Genomic DNA, 21,273 nt, shown 5'->3' on the forward strand with positions numbered 1-21,273 from the left:
ACTCTTTCCCAAACCCTGCAATTATCCCACCCACCCCCAGTTTAAACTGATAACAGAGAGAGTCGAACTGTCTTTGCTACTCAGGAATTGTGGGTAGCTGCCCCTTCTGCCTGTTCAAAGGGGCTTGGCCCAGGAGTAAGGCAAACGGCTTGTGCGTGGAAGGTTCTGGCATATACCAGCAGGGCTGGAAAGAGTCCTGCCCTAAACCTTGGAGAGCTGCTCTTGCCAGTCTGCAGTAACAATGCTGGGCTAAATGGCGCCATGGTTGAGTTCAGTATAAGGCAGCCTTTACGTGATGACCCTAAAACTGCAGGCACTGGGCACAGGCAAGCAGAAGGGTTGGATGGAGCATGGCAGGTTGTAATGCCTGGAATGAGGGAACCTTTCACTGTGGGTTAAAAGTTCTCTTTCTGGGTGTTCTGGCCCCAGCACATGTTGGGCTCTGTGTCTTGGCAAGCAGCTAAATTAACTCCTGTGTAACTCAAAAGATGTGCCACTGAATGCAAGTTCAATACAAGGATGAAGGCTGAGGAATAGATGGAGTGATGATGGGATGAATGGAATGGAAAGGAAAGGAACAGAATGGAAGAGGTGGATGGATAAAGTGGAAAAACAATGGAAGGTCAGTTCTTTAGGCTCTAACGAACAGCAGTAATGGATAACCAAGCCAACAAGGAGGCTTCTGCATAGATCCATAGTAGGAAAACCAGATCAGTTACACAAGCAGAAACTAGAGGGCAACATAAGAAACACCAGAATGTCCTTGGACATGTGCATGGTCGATATTTTATGAGCAGAGCCAGCTGAAACTGGGGGTCAGGCTAGATGGCCGGGAGACCCCTTCTGACTTGCTCTGTTTCTGTGTTTCTATGTCCGACTGGGTATACAAAGGAAATGGGTTTATCTGACCCTGGAAATGAGAGCAAAGTGCCAGGACAGAGAAAGGAGTCCTGCTAAAAGATCACAAAGAACAGTATTAGAAGCCAATCAAACCCTAGGATATTCTTAAAGGGGGTCCATTGAGGATCTCCTACCCAAGAACCCTCTGAAACCTGGAAGCAACACTTGCCCTGGGCCTGGGCCAAAGGTTGAGCAATAATTTGGCTCTGAGGAATGAGAAGAAAGCTCGGGGTGGGGTGGGGTGGGGTGGGATGGGGCTCCTTGTCCCTTGACTGCTTGCCCTCTGGCTGGCTACATAGCAACAGAGCAGGAGACAGTCAGCCACCAACATTCAAAACAAAAGGTATCATCCGGGTGATATATGAACTTGCTGCAAGGTCTAGGAGTGAGGGAGTCTTCAGAACTGGGCCAATTGTCCCACCAGTGCTCTGCCTGGCTCATTCAATGTGCGCTCGTCAGCTGGATTGTAGCAAGGCAGTCAAGCAGGCATTGGCATTGTCTGTAGTTAGCAGTGAATCTCCTCCTTCCTTTAGGGAGGGGGTCTAGGTCAGCGTGAGGGAGCGCCTGCTTTCCCTGCAGGAGGTCCCAAGTACAATCCTTGTCTTCACACAGGGGTTAGGAAAGAATCCAGCCTGAAACCCTGGACAGCCGCTGCCAGTCAGTGCCAGCAGTGCTGGGCCAAATGGGCCGACGGGGTGACTTAGTACAAGGCAGCCCTGGTGAAGGAAGGATGTAGGCACTGGTCTTTGCTCCTCTGTGGCCGTCCGGAGCCGTCACAGCGTTCTTGGCAGCTTTCCATGCTACTCCTCCCAAATCTAAAACTGATTCCTGGGCCAAGGTGCCAGGGAGAGGCCAATGAAGTACACAGCACACAATACAGGTGTCCTGGAGTTACATCTGAGCTCCTCTGTAAAATCTGAGGGGATACAGAAGTTGGCCATCTATGCATCAGGGCAATGGTGAACCTGTTAAAGAGTCCTTAGAAAAAAGGAACTAGATAGAACTCCTTATGAAGATCACGTTTTACTATTCAGCAAGATTGACAGTGCATCAACAGAAAAAAGCCTGCAACTCCCAGCATGCTCCAGCCAACCTTGTGGAGTTGTTGCATCAACTTGGATATTGCACTGCTCTTTTGAGAAAACATGAGGAAGATTTATTGCTGCTGATCACATGGGCAGAAGTGTCCTTTTTGCATTGGACAACTAAGGTTGTGTCCCATTCAGGGATAAGACTGAAAGGTTGGCAGTGCTTCCCTCTGAGCAATGCGGCCCCTCTCACCCCTCCTCATGTGCAAACCTGCTTCACCCGCCATGCTGCGCTCTGACTCAGAGCATGCCAATACCCACTAACAATATGCGCCCCATTGGGAAAATCACTAGGAGTGGGCTCACCAGAATTCTCTGTCACAAAGTCACCTTCTGACTCAGAGCAAGGTCTACAACAGCGCTGGCAGCAGCGTGCGCTGCAGATGAGTCATGCTGACACATGAATACGAACGTAAAAACTCCACAACGTGCAGGCAGACACCTAAAGAACTAGCTGAGTGCCTCCCAAATGTTCTTCCCAGCTCCTTAACATCACACGTAAAGCGTATCAGCTTTCACTACTATCGCAGTTCCAGCGCACATGCTGAGTTTCTGCAGCACCACCTGGGATAAGCAATATAGGATAGCTACTCTTCTTATACCAGGGATAAGCAACCTAGTGTCCTCCAGATATTTTAGATTACAATAACCATCATCCCCAGTAAACATGCCTAGCAGCCAGGGATGATGGAAGTTGTGGTCCAAAACACCCAGAGGACACCAGGTTGTCTGCACCTGCCCTCAGTCCTCTGGTGTCACCACTACGTCCTGTCCATTCTTACCACTTACTTGCTTTCTAGAATCCCATGCGGACGAGGGAGGGTTTTTTATTTACTACATATCTATTTACATTCAAGAAGCATTATGAACTCTAATGAAACTTTCTTTGAAGTGAGGGATAAAACACACATTCATGCAGGGACAAGAAAACAAAGAAACCAAATACACAAGCACAGTAGAGCTGTCTTAAGAATAGCCTATTGGATATTTTATAGCATTTACTGTAACAGTGACAACTTCACAATGCTCATTCTAGCATCTTTTCCTTCATTTGAAAGTATTGGTGAACACTCTCTGCAACAGTCCTTCCCAGTTAGTTTTCCCCAGGTAGCTTGGACCACAACCCCCACATTCTAGACTGTGGCCATGTCTACCAGGGCAGATGCAAGTTGTGCTGTCTGGGCTTTACTACAGGTGTGGTAAGAAGGTCATTAAGGGACTTACAGGGACTGTAATGAACTTTCTTGATGTCCAAAAGGCAGGATTGTTTCTTGCAATGTGGCAAGGTCTTCCACTTGTTAGAAAGAACATGAAAGATAATTGCCTTGAAGCTGCCTTCCCCAGTTATTCTCTAGACAAGGGCAGCTTTTGCTGTGAGAATGGAACTATTTGTCTTACTGAAGCAGCTTTGCCCCTACACCCATCTCCCAGGAGGCAAGCACTGAAGTCTTTTCTGTATACTGATAGAGTCTGCAATGATGGGGGACAGGACCTTCATAAAATCCACTGGGTTCACTTACCCAGGTAACTCTGGGGACCTATGGAGCATCCCCTGGTCTATTCAGAAATTTGGTGGCTGCAGATAAGGAGAGTGCAGGCTTTCTTTCACTTGCTTGTATTCTGCATCCATATTTTAGCTTTGCACTGTATTCCATAAACTGTATATTCACTGTATATTTGACACAGGTGTTTCTTCTTCCTTGTTGTTCAGTCGCAAAGTTGTGCCTGACTTTTCGTGACCACATGTGCAACATTCCTCCAGGTTCTCCTGTCCTCCATCATTCCCTGGAGTTTCTTCTTCCTAAGTATCCTCAAATCTGTGAGATGCCTTGGTGCAAAATGTCTGAAGACAGATCTAAACAACTGCAATGGGTTCTGTGGAGAGTGTCTTTGGCAGTGGAAGGAAAAATTAGTATGCTTGATCAGGTTCTACAGTTCCAGAGGAGTCTGAGCTTCTCACTTGAGTTTTCACATTGCTATCTGCCACTTTTTAAACCAGTTAACAATGCAACTTTTCCATGACTTGAATTTTGAACAGCAATCTCCTTTTGGAACGGCATATATTTTTTGCATAAAGTTGCACAATTCTTAAAGTCCTGATAGCAGCAGAGAAGAGCTCTGGTAGACCTGCTGAATGTGCAGTGATAAGTCTTGGGTACTGATCTACCAAGATATGCAGATCCAGCCTGAGAAACGGTTCAACCAGCCCTACTCCTCTACTATATCTCATGGTCTGATGTCCAGACAATATCTTTCCACCAACAGCTGAAGCTCTCAGTTCTTTCCGTAACTTCCTGTGCCCTGGAATGGCTCTTTGGCCAAAGGCTGCAGGGCAGGATCAATATGAGGGGTGGGTGGGGATGCAGGGTTAACTGCTCAGCATGCAGCCCATTGCTAGGCTCTGCTCCACAGGAAACGCACAGTAGACTCAACGTGAGCAAACACTGTGGATTGTGCGGCATACCATCTTCGCAAGAAGGTCAGTGCTTCCACGGACCTTCTCAACAGCTAAAAGTAGTAATTTCCTTTAAAGCTTAATGCAGCTCTTAATAAATCGCTGTGCTGCTATAATCCATTACACAGCCATCCCTACATTTTCCTAGGACACCAACAACACATGAACACACCCACAAAACAGATTTAAGAACAGATATAGCTATGCTGCTGGATTGTGTAACCTGCACTTTCCCAGTCATTGCCCTGCTTCCTACACTGTCATTTTAAAAAATGCTATAAGCTCAGAAAAATATATTAACAAGACCAGAGTTAGAAAGACTCTGAACTCCTGTCTGGTATTTTCCGGAGGATGCACCACTGCCCAAAATCAGCTGCAGGAAACTCCTGGATGCTTTTCTTGTTTAAAATGAGGCTGCAATTGCTTCTGAAAAGGAAAGGCTTGCCCAAAGCCTTAACACACCCAGCGAGTGGGTGTCTTAGCCATTGCTGTGACTTCATTCATTGGCTAGAATACTGAAAAGTGGGAGCAGGCTAGATGCTCACAAAAATAGGCAGAATAGCGGCTACACATTTTGCCTCCCATCTTAGGCTCTACAAGAGTGAGAGATTTGCTTTAAAAAAACACAGAAAATCTGGGAATCTTGGAAATTATAATTCAACCTTAGGGGACACTTGCCCCTTGCTGTGGATGCTTATGAACATGGATGGAATTCAGAATGGCTGTCCCCATAACCTGGCAGTGATCCACTTTTCCCTTTCCCCATAACCTGGCAGTGATCCACTTTTCCCTTTCCCTTACATTCTCTTTCAGCACTTTTTCAGCTTTTGCATGGTAAAAGAAGCATGAGGTTTTTAAAAGCTACTTTTGCATACCAACCTTAATAGCCAAAGCCTGTGCTTGTGTACTGGTGGCTGTTACGCCACAAAAAGCCTGTGTATATAAGAAGTATATATGTAAGAACGTGTGTGTGTGTGTGTGTGTGTGTGTGTGTGTGTGTGTGAGAGAGAGAGAGAGAGAGAGAGAGAGAGAGAGAGAGAGAGAGAGAGAACAACAGGCAGGAGTTGTGCTTTCAAGTAACACCTCCCCTCCATGCATGCGCGCAGACACACTCTTCCCAGATGGGCAACACTCCTGTGCTCTCCCTTCACCCCCTCTGGGCCCCCGTGTGCTGGAAAACAACTCATTGCTTCACCATAAATTTGACTGAACTCAGCCAGGGGTGCCATGCCAGATACAAAAGTTGGGGAATCAGTGATTTGCAGAGTCACAGGCAGGGAAGAGAGTTTTATGAAGCCAGAATCCCCACAGGCTACGAAACTGAAGTCCTCAGAAGTTGTGAGGCTGCCTGACCAGGCCTGCCAGAGGCTGATCTCATCGCCCTTCCCAGGCCAACCTTCCACCATATGCATTTCGGCCATTCCTAATGGAAATCCATTGCATCCCAGTCCCACCACCCATTCCCACAGGCAGGCTTACTGGAGAGCCAGGGTGGTGTGGTGGTCCTGGACCAGGACTCAGGATATCCAGGCTGCAGTACTCAGCCATGGAGCACACTGAGTGATTTTCGGGCCTAGCCAACCTCACAGGGCTGTTGATATGAGGATAAAATGAAGAACTTCGCAAGGTGCCTTGGGTTCCTTGCAAGAGGAAGAAAGGTAGGCTATAAATGCAGTGTAATATTAATTGAATACTGGCTTCCCTTGGCTAGGCCTTGCCCACCTGCACTGTGGGAAATCACAGTTGGGGACTGAGATGCTGTCTCAGAATGGCATGGAGGAACCTGGCTGTGCAGCTGTCTGCTGCTTATGAGGAGATGCTGCCGAGGCTGGTTAAATGCAAGGGAATCCTTGCCCTTCTCTTCTGTCCTGGGCCTTGCCTACATGGTTGGAAACTGCACACAGCAATAGACAGCACAGGTGTAGCACGCATGGGCTGTTGCTGGCTCTGATGTTTGCAGCATCCAATGAAAAAAATTCTAATGAGGATTGAGCAAGCCCAATAACCACAGAATTTTGAGTGTCAATTGGGGTGGGGAAGGGAAAACAAAGAGGGCAATGGTGTATTCTGGAGATTGTTGTAGCTGACAGGTACCCTGAACCTGTAAGCTGGTGAGGACAATCTGGAAATGAACAGTAGGGCAATAATAGGGCCAACTAAAACGTCACACAAACAGCAATCAAACTTTTGAATACCATCCACAGAACTCTTAGCAGGAAAACGAACAACTGTGTGTGGGGCAGCAGCTGGAAGGACCTGCTTTTACACTGTCTACAATTTGTAATAATCTTAAATGGAGTAAAGGAGAGTTATGCAGAATGAATTAGATGATAGCAGATATTTTTCAAAGTTACACCAAAGGCAACTAGGGCAAGCAAACAGCAATGGGTTGCTGCTTCTGCTGCTGTTTTGGCCTGCTCTAGTAGTTCAAGTTATCTGACATATGCAAATTTAAGGCACAGCTTTGAAAATGTAAATACCCAAAACCAGGGCAATGCAAAACAGAACAATTCCTACTGCCAGTACCCAGTAGGATAGCTTTGACGGTGCTGCAAGCTGATGTAGAAAAAGAATTCCAAGATGCTACATCAGCCTGAAGTCCGCTAGATGTTTTGGACTTCAATTGCCATCAGCCTCAGCCAGCAAAAGCAATTGTCAGAAATTATGGGGAATTGGTATCCAAAACATCTGGAAAACACAAGGTTGAGAAGTCTTCTCTACAAAATGAAGGTAACATCTGCCTTACTTCTGTATCGAACATGAAGATATGAAAATAAAATGCAGGCAATCCCCAGGTTATGATTATTTCTGTTCCGGAGAATACAGAAATTTATATTTAAGCTGAATTTGTATGTAAGTTGGATCACATATAGTTGTCCCTCTACATTCACAAGGGTTAGGGGCTTGAGACCCCCATGAAAAGTGGAAAAACCACAAATATTTTCAGGCCCCCACCCTGCCTCACTAGCACCTCCTCTTATCAATGAGGAAATGTTGGCGAGATTTTCCTCTCCAGATGGGTGGGTGGCCTCTCCCTCCCCCCTTTTCCTTCCTTCCTCTCTATGGTGACGCTTTGAAGGCCTTCCTTCTCTTCCCTTTCATGTCTTCTCTCTCTAAGATGATACTGATTTTTAAATCAATAGGCTTTATGGCAGTTTGTTCATTAGTACATGTTGTCCGTAACTTGGATGTTTGTAACTTGTGGACTGCTTGTAACTACTTTTATCTAATTTAAATTGTTGTTATTAATATGGGATGAAAATAAAGGAAAAGAAATTGCATATAATTTATGTGGGCAAATTAATATGGAATAAAAGCTGCAGAAACCATTTTAGATTGTAATGAAACTGCTGTGCCATATTTTCAAGGCAGGAACTTTTCAATTCTGCATTTCTTTGCCTTTTGGCATTTAAAGTGTCAAAGCCTTAAATCTGAACTGCATGGGGTTTTTAACAGAGTTGGCTGTCTAATAAAGACATGCTTATAGTTCAAGTAAACAAATGGATTAATATCAATGCATAGAACTTACTCATAACAATTCAGGTTCTTTAAAAGATCTAGGAACACATTATTCTAGTTTCTTAACATCTACAGCTTAGAAATTATTAAACAAATTTCTCCACTAAATTGGGGGAGAGGGGATGGGATCCCTTCCATCAAGTTTAACAAGGTTCTCCCTATCAAAAGATAACAATATAGCTTTTAAAAGATCTGAAAATAATTTTAAATTGTTGCTCAGGACATTAAGTTGATACCAGATCAACTGAGCTACATATTTACTAGATAATATATTTTACTACCATAACAAACAAGGAACAAGAAAAAGACCATTTACCAAATTTGAAATGACAGTAAGTCTATTAATATGTTTTCTTTATTAACAGCCATCAACAGCTTGTGAAAGAACTGCCTTCCAATTTTCAACTTATTTTGGGCTTTGGATGTACATCCAGAGAGAGAGAGAGCATAATCTATGGTCAGTTTCTGCCAACAGATTCCATCACCCCAAATACTGAGATTATAGGGGTAAGGATGTTTGTGCAGGAAGACAGGAGGTTCAACTGAATGTTCAGAAGAAAGAAAAAATGTAAGGCAGTTTGGCATAATGTCAGAGAAAGGAAGAGGAGAGAACTTGCAGGAGGCTCAACAGAAGGTCAGAGGAAGAGCTCAGGAAATAGAAATTTAGGCTGGAAAACAGAAAAAACCTACCTGATCCATACAAGTTGGAGAGCGAAAATAGCTAATGTTGAGATATCCAAGCTTTAAGGTGGAAACAGAAAAGAGGAGCAAAAGGCCAGAATCATCAAGGAACAATAGAATCAGAGAAGTCAGTGCTGCTAGAACTGTTGAACCGGTTGAAAAAATGCAAGAAATATGATAACATGTTTATTAGTAACATTTATATACTGCTTTATCTGCTAGAAAGAAATAAAGGTGGTATATAACAATTCAAATCAATAAAATGTTGAAACAGTGAAAGCAAGAGTAAAACCTTAAAAACCACCAATTTTACAGGCTAAATGGAAGAGATGTGTTCAGATATCTCTAAAGGCCAAGCACATAGAGGCCAATAATAGTTCTTGAAGGAGCACAAGAACAAACCAATTAATGGGCCTTTGTAGGTAAAGGCATCCTTAAAGACCCTTTCCTGGAAACCTTTATATCCAAGCAGGTTCATAGCAAGTCAGGAGGTCCCTTACATAGGATACTGTTTGGATACAATATTGCTTGGATAAAGGACCTAGATAAAATAAGAATTCAATTAACTGGACATGTTTATCCCTGATTGCTTTATGGCCCTGTCCCTATTATGCTTTTGTCTGGTATGTGCATATTCATTCAGATTTTTAAGGTTTTTTCTATTAATGTTTTTCTTAAAGGTTATCTGGAACCTTGTGGTCTCTTTTCTTTTTGCCTACTTACTCCACCTCTAATAGAAAACCCCCACACTACCTAAAGTTTTAAAACTGATTTGATGAATGTAGGCAAATGGGCAAGGGCATGAGAAGAGATTTCCACCTGGTAGCAACAGAAAAAGGTAACCAGAAGGAAAGGGTAAGAATGATTTTGTCTGTTTTCCCTTCCACTCACAAAACAGGGTAGATTAGGAGATTAGGAAGTGATGCTCTATGAAGTTTTCTTTTCAATTCCCTGATCTAAATCAATTCCCGAAGTTTGTATTAACCTCAGGGGAAGTGGGGAGAATGACACCTATAGATACAGAATGACATCTGGATCCCTCCACCTCCCATCCCAGCACTAAAAGTTCTTGATGAAATTACACCAAAGATTGCATAGAGCAGGTGTGCATACAGAAAAGCTGCTCTGCAGGGTTAGTGCAAAGGTCACCTAGTCCAATATCGTTTCAGTCAGGTAGCCCCAGTCAGCCCAGAGAACTACAAAGGTAGGAAGGCTGTCCTCCAAAGTTGTCTTCAATGTATCATTTTCAGATATGCTGCAACTGAATATGGAGTGTCGGTATTAGCTATCACGACTGATAGCAGGCACGTTGAACCAGAAGGTAAAAGAGGCATCGGGAGAATTCGACTCAGGACTGCTGTTTCCTGCAGCAGTCCCACACGGCTTGCAACTTGCTCTTGTGTGGCAAGCTTGCTTTTATTTGCATCCAGTGCCGATGGGGAAGCGGAAATCCCATGCGTCTGTCTTATGTAACAGGAGCCATGAGTAAGTTCCATGCCTCACTGTCTTTGCGTAGCCAGAGCCACTGATTAGTTTGGGCCAAATTTTAATTTGTGACTACAGGTTTAGCTAATCACATCTATACTTGCACCGCTAATTAAAATCAATCAGAGTGTTGCCACTGCCTTTACTGTGGAATGATTGCACCCTCTGGGATGCAAATCACACTCCTCTACACAAGAGCAGAAGAGTAAAAATAAGGTGCTTAAGGATAAAATATTGCTGCCACTGAAGAATATTTAAACATTAGATTTTACTGCAGGGGAGATTATAATACGTCATAGGCAGGACCAGGCCTCCTATAAGAGGAGGCAAATGCCATCAAGCAGATGATCCAGAAGAGTGACCAATTCCACACTCCCATCACTGCTGAGCTATGCCTCCAAAAGTGGGGGGCAGGGAAGTGGCTGCCCTGGAGGGCCCAGGTCATCACATTCCTGCTGGGGCCAATGCAGCCGCAGAAAACCAGCGGCCACTGCTCACTCTGCAGAAGGCACAGGCAGGTAGCCGGTCTGCTCCTCCAGGGAGACAGACTTTGATGGCTCTCAAGCCGCAACAAGGGCTGCAGTGGCAAAAGTGCCTGGCATAGCTCCCCAAAGCTCCTTCCACTCGCTCTGAAGAATCCTCAGAGGAAGGCATTGAATGCGTAGGCTCAACGGGAAGCTCTCGCACCTGCATCCCTCCTGTGACAAACGTTACAACAGGCAAACCCCTTGTGTCCCAGACTGCCTGGTCCAAATTTTAATGGTTTATTTCTTTATTTACTGCATATGTATGTTGCCCCATTGCCAGAGGCTCTCTGAGCAGTGCAGGCATTCCAGGTCAGGTGGCTCTAGAGACTCTGGGCCTCTTCTCCACCGATGGGAAAAGATCCCTCAGAGCAATGTCTTGAGGGGAAATTGGTGGCGGCCATGGAGAAAGGTAGATGAGCAGACAGGATAAAGAGGATCATGGTGGGTGCACCCACCAGCAGAGGGTGGCACCTTTCTGCCGCCAGCAGTGAGTATCCTGCTGTGGCTGGGTGAAGTTCTGTCCTAGGCCAAATTCATTCAGCAAAGTCAGAAGGGAGGCAATATTACTGGTCAATATTACCCCCAGGCAGAACCTATGCAAAGCCAAGGTGGCAGAGAAGCAGTCCGAATCAAGTGCTGTCTAGGAAACAGTGCCCTGCAGCATGCGGGCACTGAGCATGAGAGATCAGTCCAGAGAAGCGTGGCAGGAAAGCTAGGCTGCCAGGCACTGGGAGCGGCAATGAAGGTGGTGTTCCAACAGCCCTCCCTACCTCGGATAGAGACTTTCAAGCTGCAGCTTCTACAGTCCCACACAGGACTCAGATGCAGAAAATCAAAGGTTACTGGAAGAAGCCCTCCGCACAACTGAAAAGCTTTGCTTTGCAAATGGGCACTCCTGCTTTGCTTCATGATACCCGGCCTCTGTCAGAGTCCAATCACTCAGCCTGCACTCGAAGTGAAGTTTTCTACTTTTTGCAGGGACGGACCTGCAGCCACCTCCTAAGGTCCCAGCATCCTCCTGGACTGCCGCCTAGCATCCTGTCATGGATTGCCCCTTGATCTTGTTTGTGTTCCTCCTGTCGTCGTCGTCGTCGTCGTCATCATCATCATCATCATCACCGCCACCACCACCACCACCACCACCTTTCTATATTGCCCATAGTTAAAGCTCGCTGCGCAATTGACAAAAGGTATAAAAACAATAAAATACAATAGATAAAAGCAACTAAGAGTTAAAAACCAATTCATAATATCATAAAGACATCAAAACAGCAAAAGACAATTTAAAAGACCAAGCCAAGAGTAAAAGGCACCTGGCTGGACCCATCAGGCCCCCGGATGACCGGGGAAGTCTTTAAAGGCCTCTGCAAAGAAGACTGTCTTAACCTGGCACTGAAAAGATGGCGAATTTGATGCCAGGTCGGCCACAGCAGGGAGGCTATTCCGAAGATATCTTGTGCTGGCTCCATTCCTAAGCCTAGTCCATAGCTAGTTTAAACCTGCATTGCTGCACTGACATAAGTTACACCACCATACCTCTTAGCTATTTAGCCATATTATGGCTGATGTATATTCCTCCATGTCTGAACACACTGGATTATTCTGTTTCATAAACCCCACTGTAGCTCAGGCTTAGCAAGTCTTAGCAAGTAAGAGCAGGTCATGCAGACCGCCAGATTTAGTATAGTATTAGACTTCCATCCCTTCCTTGTTTGTGTAGAAAGGACTAAGTCATCAGGATGTTTATTCCCGATGGTGCTATAATTACCAAGCACTGTCACTTTGCCTTCACCAACAGTTTTGCCTTTACCAACAACTACGTAATGCACATAAGCCCTTATCTTCTATGAAAAGCCCGCTGACCTCTACACATAATTGCATTATTCTAAGTTCCATGCAGAACACATTACAAGACCCATCCTGTTTGGCCGTGCCCTGTGAGACATTCACATTAGATCCAGCTCGCTAGACAAGAGCTCACACTTTAAGGATGTACAGCAGGCATTTCCTAGACTGCCCAAATGAAGTGGAAAACAGAACAGGATCAGACAGATATCAGGGAAGACTTTGATACCGAATGGACTTGGAAGAGCAAATGGCATCATGGCTGCTATAATGTGTTTGTATCCGATACCCTTATTGCTTGTAAGCTGGTTTGCAAGGAAAGCAGGATATAAAGGCATTCATAGAATCATAGTAGAGTTGGCGGGGGCCAGAAGGCCATCAGGTCCAAAGCCCTGCTCACTGCAGGTCACTAAGTTACACTACCCCATGCCCAGACTCTTTTTGAATGTCTCTAGCAAGGGAGAGCCCACAACTTTTCCAGGTAATACTGCTCTGACAGTGAGGAAATTCTTCCTGATGTCTAGCCTAAATCTGGTTTCTTCAACTTTTATCTAGCCATAATCTGTCTTCCTGTAACTTGAGCCCATTAGTCTGTGTCCTGCACGCTGGAATGAATAAGAAGATATTTTGTCCTTCTCTCTGTGACAGCCTTTCAGCTACTAGTAGAGTGCTTTCTTATCTCCCCTTAAGCTTATAGTCTTCTCTTCTCTATGCTGGACACGCCCAGTTCCTGAATCATCTTTGTTGACCTTTGTACCCTTTCTAGCTTTTCTGCATCTTTAAAAAATATTAAATATCTGCCACTTTTTTACCTAGAACAAACAAGGCCATTTCAATGCAAGAAAATAAAACAGGCACAAATCTGACATCTGAAATGACAACACTCAAAAACCAGTGGGCTTGAATTGTGCCCCTTGAGGTGGAAATTAACTCGCTAGGCTGATTTGTGTTATCACCAGAAACTGCTTTTGTGAATAGCCACTTTGCTCATCTTAAGTGTAGCGCTGTCACAGACATTGCATTTCATTGCTGTTTGACCTCACTGTTTTCCTCCATGCTTCCATATGTGCAGACCCTCCTGCTCACTGCGGATAATACTATTCCCATCTGAGGAACCGGGCTTTAATCCATGAAAGCTTATGCTTAGCCTTGAAAGTGCTACAGGTTTTATTTATTTTGCTGCTACAGATGAACACAGCTCTCTTTCTGGAAGTTGCATAGAAAGGATCGTTTTGGCAAACATACATCTTCCTATCAGTTCATTTGCCAAAGTCAGCGCCTTGGCTCCTTTTGAATCTGGCAAGCTTCAACTGTGTACTGGCAATAGTTTTTCAGAAAAGTGGGAAGTTCTCATACAGCTGGCCTTTCTTAGGGTACACAAACACATTTCCCAACCCCTACCCTGTCTTCTAATCATCTCTGGGAAAATCTACAAAGGAGTCATTGAGGGTGGCTGAGAGGTGGATGCACTGCAGGCAGCATGGCTGCTTCCTGCTGCTCATCCCCAACAGCCCCGGGGCTCTCCTTGCATGCAGGCTGGCCCATTCTCTTTCCTACCGCACTTAGGCAACACCAAAGGCTGCCTTATAGCAGCCCAGACTATTTATCCATCTTACAGTGAAATCCTGTGTGTATTCATTACAGGCAAGTCTTGAGCTCTACCACTGATTGTGCTTGGAGTAGTTCAGGAACTGTTTTGTTGTTGTTAGTCGGTAAGTCGTGTCCGACCCATCGCGACCCCATGGACAACATTCCTCCAGGCTTTCCTTTCCTCCACCATCCCCCAGAGTCCACTCAAGCTCACACCAACTGCTTCAGTGACTCCACCTAGCCACCTCATCCTCTGCCGTCCCCTTCTTCTTTTGCCATCTATTGTTCCCAGCTTTAGGCTCTTGTCCAGGGAGTCCTTCCTTCTCATTAGGTGGCCAAAGTATTTGAGTTCCATCTTCAGTATCTGGCCTTCTAAAGAGCAGTCAGGGTTGATTTTTTTTTAGTTGTTTTTAAATTAAGAACATGAGAAGAGGGCAGTGTGTCCACCTATCTGCACATGTAGCTCTTTCAAAAGAAAAATGTACACAGGTGCCCCTCTCTCTCTCTCTCTCTCTCTCTCTCTCTCTCTCAGCACTGCTTCCTGCAGAAGGTGGCTTCCCAGTTGACAGTCAGCATGCACAGCCATGCTCGTGGGCCCATTTCTGGGAGGCCACTGTAAGTGTTCCTCTTTTGCAGGGCAATATTGCACACATCCAGTGCCTACATCTCTCCCCGGCTGTGGGCTCCCTGGGAACTCTAAGGTGCAGAAGCATCGCACCCTTTTGCTGTGGCTGCCACCATGCACCCAGGAACCGAGCAGGACCTGCATCTGACCTCTTTGGTGGGCAACGGTCCACAGTATTTGTGTACAGCAACATAGCGGGGAGGTATCATCTCCATAATACAACAAGCTCGTTTCCTTTACAAAGTAAGATGTACTGTGGTTGAGGCTGTTGCATCCTAAAAGAGAAAAGCGGGGGGGGGGGTCCAGATGCTGTGGTTTTCTGGTGAACTGATGTGTCTCTCCCGCTGCCACCTCCCTGGTTCTTTCTTGCTCCCAGGCACTTCTGCCTTCTGAATATTTCATTCATGTTTCCCCCTTTCACCATCTCCTGCTCTTTCAGAGAAACGTGTGTCTGTGAGCGAGCATGTGCGTGGGCGGCCTTTGAAAGGCTTTCTGTCAATCAAGCCGCAGAGCTGAAAAGAGAAAGCGATATGGGGGAGTGCAGTTTTAATGGGAGATGTGGGCGGCTGTTGCTGCTGTCGCCGCCAGTTAACCAACCAGCTAGCCATGCAGTCCTTCCCAGGGGCATCTGCATAAACATGGAGTATGAGACTTTCACCGCTTAAAATGACGACCCACCTACCCACTCACAAATCTCCTCACCTGGCACAATACCTGGAGCAATAAAAAGAATGGGAGGAGGAAAGAGAAGCATGAATGGAGGCTGCCTCTGACATTTGATGTGCTTGATGTGTACTCCATAACCCACAAATGCCAGCTACACCTTGGGGATAGATGGCAGTTTGCATCTGGAAAAATGGTCTGAGGCTTTGGAACGTGTAACTGGGGAAAGGGTTTCAGAGAGTTTTACTAGCAGGAGATTTGGTCTTAAGACTTCAGGATCTAGCATTGAAAAGCAGCTGGGGACTTATTACAGTTGTGAGGTTTTTGTGCATCAAACATAGGGACAACAGTGGCAGATTTGGGGCCATCTTGTGACGGGGCAGCCAATTCAAACGGTGCTTCTTCATTATTAGAGTGGATTTCTGCAGTGTGCAACTGAGGTTGTGTAGCAAGGAGCAGGAGCCTCCATAAAAGGGGGCTTCCCATAAATGAAGCTTGGCCCCCCCAGACCTATTTGCAGTGCCACAATAGCTGATCGCTGGACTACACGGAGCAATAAAGAAGAGAGCGATTCTGTGCATACGCAGAGCGCCGCCTTCTCCCGGCTCTGCCATCTCCACGGGGAAGGGACCGCGGCTTTCTAGGTAAGTCGGGCTTGAAGCTCTGGAGGGTGCAATTGCTGGCGTCGGCTGCTGGAGCATTTTTGGAAGTCTCCCGCCGCTCTCGCAACACACACACGCGCGCGCACGGACGCACATCGCCCACAGATACTTGCTTTTCACCTGGAGGAAAAGGGATGGCATTCGCGCCGCTTTCCGCCGGGCTCCGTGCAGCAGCGATGTTGGGGGGCTTTGCGATGCGCCGCGGGGTGGAGCTCTGCAGCGTTCGGGGGCTGTGGAGCTTTGCAGCATGGAGTTGGGGGGGGGGGGCTTTGCAGACTAGGCTGCCTGAGTCGGTAGGAGGAGGGGGGCTTTGCAGTGGGTAAGACCAAGAAGAAGGAGCGCGCGCGCACACACCTCCTGCCTTTCTCTCCCGGCCTTGCCGCCGCCGCCGGTGGTCTCTCCGCTGCAGCGTGAGTCTCGCTCCTGACCCCCCGCCCCCACCCCGCCCCGCCCGGGTCCTCTCAATACCTGAGCAGGAGCGGGCGCCGGAAGGGAAAGGGGGCCGCTGTTGTGTGGCGTCGCGGCCGGGGGAAAGGCGGCTGGGTGGCAGCGCCGGAGCACGGGGCGGGAAGCCCCTGGAGGAGGAAGGAAGGCGGCCGGGGCGAGGGGAAGCCGAGGGGGGCAGCGGCTCCTGCTGAGGCCGGCCGGCTCTGGGGCGCGGAGAGGCTGGCAGCGCGGGCGCGTTCGCGGCTGGGCCAAGCCGCTCCCGCTCCGCTTTTCAGGTTCTCCGGGCAGCCCCGTGGCCGGCGGCGGCGACTTCTCAGAGGTGCCCCCAAGGCCGCGTCCTGGGCAGGAGGCGGGGGCGAAGGAAGGCGCAGCCCGCGCAGACGGCCGCTGCTCCGGTTGGGGAGGAGGAAAGGGCAAGCGCCGCTCTGGGTAGCCTGGCGGCACCCTCAGGGTTCCGACGCAATCGGGAAGAGGCCGCCCCGAGTTCTCCCCAAGCGGTGGATATCGGAATTTTCTTCCTGTTACGTTCCCCTCAGCCCGAAAAAGCTGTGCGGTGTGCTCCGAATGTGTCCATAACAGGAGCTTTGCGGGTGGGAGAGGAATGCCAATGGGTGGAAGCTCGCTCACGTATGCCTTGGCCCAAAGAAACAGTTGTGGTTGTGGAAAGCGAAATGCTGGGCTGGGAGTCGAGTGGAAAGCACCGCATTGAGTAGCTAACCTTATCCCCCTTTCCCGACTGCAGCAGAGTATGAATAGCCGCTTCTTTGCTTCTTTTGCTTTTTGCGATGCTCCTCTGGAACAACACTTACTGACTAAACCAGAGCGGATGATGAGACAATCAACAGCCCCTCACTTTCTGTAAGACTAGATGGCACTGCTGAGAACAGTTTGAAGTGAGTGATGCGCAGATAATGGAAATCCCGCTGATTGTGGGTGCTGCAACCCGAGTGTACAGCTGGGCAGTCTTGCTGGGAAAGATTAGACTGTTGTTTGCAGGTGAGAGCAGGCAGCTGCACTTGGTGTAAAGTGAAGCTTTAGGAACACGGGAAGGCGCCTTATAGAGAGTCTGACCACTGATCAACTTAGCCTAGTGTTGGCAGCAGCAGCCTCCAATCAAGCAGGAGTTTTTATTTTGCCCCAGTTGGAGATCAAACCTGAGGCCATCTGCTTGCAAAGCATGTGCTTTGCCACCGATCTATGGCCCCTCACCGCCATATGAGACCAGGTGCCCAGATCTTAGCTTGCATCTGCAGTTGAATATCACCTTTGCTTGTCCACAGTGCCATTGTGCCAAAATTACTGTGTTATTTCTGAAGAAAAGGCAACAGGATAATTTTAATTATGCTCCTTTTGATGGTAGTATTTCTCATTAACATGTTTCAGTTCTGGGACCAGTTAGTCAATTCACAGCTGAAAATCTGAAAAAAAAGCATGGGGATATTGTCTGTCCTTGTTCTTTTTCCCCAGGACAGGTTATTTGCTTCTTTGGATTATTTGATTTGCTATTCAGGTCATCAGAATATGCAAACAGACAAGTTGAATCAGACCACAGGCCTGTTCAGTCCAGTATTCTGTTGACACTGTTACCAACCAGCTGCCTGTAGGAAGTTGTAAGGGCTTCCTACAGGCTTGTAAGGGCACAATTCAATACCACCCTCCCACTTGTGTTCCTCAGCAACTGAAAGACATACTACCTCTAGTACTGAAAGTAATATACAATCATCATGTCTCATAGCCACTGGCAGCCATGTGCTTTGTGAATCTGTCCAGTCCCTTTTTAAAGTAATCCAAGTTGGTGTCCATCACAACTGTAGAAATGAATTTTACTGTTCATATATGTACTGCATGACAAAATGCTTCCTTTTACCTGCCTTGAATCTCCAATCAGCTTTCATGGAATGGCTCTCAGTTCTAATATGGCAGAGGGCGAAAAATATCTCCTTCACCACTTTCTCCACTTCATGTGTAATTCTGTATACTTCTATCAAGTTTCTCCTTACGCACCTTTTTTCTAAGCTAAACAATCTCAGCTGTTATAACCTTTCCTCTTGGAGGAATTGCTTCAGCTTCCTGATCTTTTTAGTTGCCCTTCTCTGCACTTTTTCCTATTCTACAGTACCCTTTTTTTAGGTACGCTGACCAGAACAGTACACAGCATTTTAAAGTGGTTGCATTATAGATTAGTATAAGCATAGTTTTATTTTTAGTTGCTTTCCTAATTATGCCTCATACAGAATTTCCCTTTTTCACAGTAGTTGTACACTGGATTTACATTTTCATTGAATTATTCACCAGAACCCCAACATCTTTTTTCTTGGTCAGTGACCACCTTATTGCTTTTATTGTAGGAAATGTTATTAGTATTTAGAGCAAGCTTCATGTTGATTTTGGAGGAATAATATGCTGAACCTCTGTGGAATTTCACCATGTTAGAAAACACACAGTGGCTCAGAAAAGATTTACCCTTGTTGCTTATTCTGAGTTACGTTATGAGGCTGATTTGGGTTTGGAATGTGATATCTCCAGCAGAAGCATTAGAAGGACTTAAAGGTGGTACAAAGAGCAATCTTTTTGTGAAGTGTTTTAAAAATGCTCTTTCTGGAAGGTGTTACCAACTGGAAGAGGTTCTCTCAAATATTATCACCTGTTGTGGAATATCAGGGCTTACAGTCAGTCTTATACTTGAGCTTTAGAGGTTTAATACTGAAGCAAAATAAGAATTCTCAGATGGCAGCAAATTTGAAGCCACAGCCTTGGCTTAGCTTTGTAAAGGCTATGCTTTAGCAACATTGCTGCTTCTTTTCATGACTGAAGACAACTATCCCATCCAAGTGAATAATACCCATTGAGTGTGACTATAGCTTCAAATCTAGATCATCTCAAACTGCAAAGAAAATGTCTCACCGTGATGAAAGAATGCAGAGGAGTAAAATGGAACCTGGGTGTTATTATTCCTGTGCCTTTCTTAATTTGATAGTGCTTTCTGTTTTCCATTTTATCTACTTGTTTGTTGTACATGTATGCCAGGCTTTCCTTTATTCCAAAGAAGACAATCCCCAAATTGCAAGATACCCCTTTTTGTAAATGAGGAAAAGAAGGGAAGGGTATCTGTTGGTATAGAAGCATAATGCAGTACTAGGTTTTTTGTTGATTACTAGTCTTAAAAATATTGAATTGTTACTAGTAATTAAGCTGGTTAAGCACTATCCATTATGGTTTTGCAATAGGAATTGCAATCTGGACATAGTGCTTGATTGAGCATGAAAGTCTGGTAGCCATTTGTTTAGTATAGCAGCTACATATGTTCTTGTGATAGACTAAAATTAGGTTGTTCTTTTTAAATCCAATTTAAACAGAATACTCTTAACTCTGATGGCAAGGGAACATTTGTCTATCATCTTTTCACAGCCCTGTAGCTTTCTATTAGATGAGGCTACTTTAGTATGAGCAGATCTTTATAAAACCCACCTTCAACATGAGACTGCTTTCTAGCTTACACCATGCTGTACTACACTATTTCTCAAGCTTGGTCTGGGCATGTTTATTAATTAAAAGAAGTTGTGAAACATGGCCTTTATGGTGGTATATCCTTGCCTCCACCATATCATGTAGTACCAGCACCCTTTATGTGATTCTCTGCCTAATGTAGAGAGTTTCAGCAATGACTGAAAAGCCAAGTGGCAGTACATGTTGATGGAGTGATACGCCATATGAAGAGTAATTTAAGCACAATAAAATGCCTTATACTGAGTCAGACCATTGTTCTTTCCAGGTCCTAGCTCTCCTGGGTTTCAAGGACAGTAGCTACCCCAGCCTCATTACCAAAAACCCTCTTGGAGATCCAGGGTTCAAATCTGGGACCATATGCATGCAACAATTGCTCTTTTAGTGAGCTGTAGTCCCACTGCTAATTAAAGGCAAATGGAAGGTTATAGAAAGGAGCCACTACATGGGATCCTTAGCTCACCAGCACATAATGCTGCCTAGTCTCAGCTAGGAATGAGGGGGTGATTTTGGCCATCAATACAATTGTTCCCAAAATTTCCTTGAGATGTTTGTAAATCTGTATCAACTTCATATTATTCTGTGAAGCTGAGGGCAGTGAAACAACAGGCTCATCTCGTTAGAACAAAAATGGCAGAAGATGTAAGAAAAGCAACAGAGCACAGATATGTAGTTTTGATCTTACTCTGTGGCAGTGAGACCCTCACATAAATCTTTTCCATCACTGTTGAATCTTCTCAGTGTCAACCAGCAACGCTTTTCCAAGTGGCGAAAGGCCTCTTTGATGAAGGTTCTGGGATGCACCTGGTTGAAATATCACAGGTACATTGTAGCACTTGCTGGACATAATGTACATAAAGCCACTCATAGCCCTGCTGACTTGGATGCCACTATTTAATGGAGTCGGGGATGGTTGGAGAAGGATGGAGCTAGAGTATAGTCATGTCGTATTATGAATATTTCAGCTTGGACACCATAAATTGTGTCCTTAAAATGGAGAATTGTGCTTGGAGAATTGTGCCCTAGCACATGCTCTCTTGACGTGCACTTATCCTGGCTTGTTTATTTTGCCAAGGACCTTGGAGGGTCTTGGAGGTTGTTAATGTTTTGTGGGATGATCTGGTTCTCAATGCCTTGAATAAAGCAGTGCAAGTTTAGAAATCTAGTAGTTTAGATTCTGTGGTCTGGAATAACTATTGCCTATATTTGGGCAAAGTGCTAGAGAGTTTAGTGGCCTCTCAACTGCAGGTAGTGTTAGGTGATGCTGATTACCTAGATCCAG

The sequence above is a fragment of the Varanus komodoensis genome, unplaced genomic scaffold (genome assembly GCF_004798865.1).
Source record: "Varanus komodoensis strain SLA01 unplaced genomic scaffold, ASM479886v1 scaffold16, whole genome shotgun sequence".
NCBI lineage: Eukaryota > Metazoa > Chordata > Lepidosauria > Squamata > Varanidae > Varanus > Varanus komodoensis.